The sequence below is a fragment of the Sciurus vulgaris genome (assembly GCF_902686455.1).
Source record: "Sciurus vulgaris genome assembly, chromosome: 15".
Lineage (NCBI taxonomy): Eukaryota > Metazoa > Chordata > Mammalia > Rodentia > Sciuridae > Sciurus > Sciurus vulgaris.
This window is the reverse complement of record NC_136476.1, coordinates 60,381,289-60,383,125: the sequence shown is the minus strand read 5'-3', so window position 1 is coordinate 60,383,125 and position 1,837 is coordinate 60,381,289. Positions and strand designations below refer to the sequence as shown.

Sequence of the window (1,837 nt, the reverse complement as noted above, 5' to 3'; positions counted from 1 at the left end):
AGGATGGGCCTTTGGGCACCCAAGGGCACAAGTGTGTGACAGTCACCCCTATGGAACTCAGCAGGAACCACAAAGTTCCAGCCTCAGTTTGTTCTCAGAGCAACAAGCATGGCATGGGGTTTGGGGGCTTCAGTCTTGGAGACAAGGGCAGGGTTATAGATCTGTCTTCTTGGCCTGGGAATATTTGGGATCCCCCAGTTGGGCCATCCAGATCACCCTTCTGGAATCACCAGCTCTCTCCTCTCTCCTCAGTGGACAGGAGAGTAGGTGGGAGGGCAGCTTCACCCAGCAGGGGACACCATCTCCTCTCCGTGGGACACCCATCCCCTCTCCTGGGCAGGACCTCCGGGGTCACACAGGCATGTCTAGATCTCCATGTCCACAGGGCGAATGTTGCCCATTTTGTGCTCTCTGACCCACAGCTCTCTGTCTTTGGCAGGGTCCATTTTTCGAAGCAGTTGGTCCACAGGCTCAACTGTGGTTTGGTTGAACATGTCCATCTCATGTCGCAGCTGTGTGTACTGGCACAAATGTTGTGGATCATCTCCACCCTCTCCACTTCCAGTCACTCCAGCTCTAAAGTGGTGGTCACCATCTCTTCAAACCACTTGGACTGGGCCTGGTTGTAGAGGTCCACACAACACATGAGGTCATCACCAGCCTGTGTGGACTTCCTCTTGCCTTCTTGATGTCCTCCTTTGTCTTGTTGCTCAACTTGATCTCCAGCTGCTGGGTCTTCATCTCCAGGTCTCTCTGCTGCTCTGTGAGGGCTTCCCGGGCCTTCTCCACCAATGCATAGCAGCTGGCAAGTTGCTTGCAGAGGTCAGCGATATGGTGGTCACACTTTTTCATGTCTTTCTTGAAGTTCTCACGGAAGTTCATTAGGGGCTTCTCTACCTCGTTGTGAAGCTTGATGGAGAACTTGAGATGAACTTCTGCTTCGTCTGCCAGGCTCTTCTTCACCTGAGCCCATGCTTCTCCCAGGGAGCCTTCCTCCTGTGCAGCCAATGAGTTCTGAGAGATCTTAGCCAAGTTCTTTGCATATTCTTCTTTAATCTTTATCTTCTCTCAGATGAATTCAGACATTTCTTTCTGCATTTGTTTGCCCTTCAGTTGCTTTTGAAGCAGCAGTTCAAACCCCACCACAGTGCCATTGCCTTGGGGGTCTTTCTTATCAGCACAAAAGTAGTCACAGTAGCTCCACTTAGTTGGCTTCAGCAGCTGCTGTTCAGGCATTGTGTCTGGGTGAGGGAACGCCATCTTCTCTGTGTGGTCACCTTTATTTTCAAAATTACATATTTTGTCTTCATTGCCTGAAGTTCTGTCTTCCAAGTGATCTCCTGTGTTGCTGCTACTTTCCATTAAATTTTTATTTTGGTTTATTGATTCCTTCATTTCAAAGATTTCTTCTCAGGCTCTTTATCTCTTTCTTTCAGATATCTTCCCTCTGCTGAAACATAGCTCTGATTTCACTCTTTATATCCTCCTTGAAGTCGTGAAGCAGTTTTTCTAAGTAAATTCTGAACTCCTTCTCTGACATTTCTTCTACTGGTTTGTCAATGGAGTCTATAATTGAAACATCCTGGTTTGTTTGGAATGCTTTATTCCCTTTTTTTCCATTTTGTTTGTGTGTCTTCCCACTTAGCTGTGGGGATCTGAGGTAGTACAGTTTCTTCCCTGTAGATTTATAGTGTCCCTGAAGGTTTCCTGTACCTCACAAATCTGGGTTTCAGTTTGCTAGGCTCCACCATGCCGCAGTCCCAAGATGGCTCCTGGATCGCAGACGATCCATGGGCCCATACTTAATTTAACTATGCTATACATTTTGCATTATAAA

The 1,837-nt window shown here is 47.6% G+C and overlaps 1 pseudogene across 1 annotated transcript; it reads right to left on the bottom strand.

Annotated features, from left to right (window-relative positions):
* Positions 1 to 365: 365 nt before the first annotated feature.
* LOC306645558 (growth arrest-specific protein 7-like) lies at positions 366 to 1,260 on the bottom strand (annotated as a pseudogene). The gene has a single exon. The product of its transcript is annotated as a growth arrest-specific protein 7-like (transcript).
* Between the last annotated feature and the right edge of the window lie 577 nt (positions 1,261 to 1,837).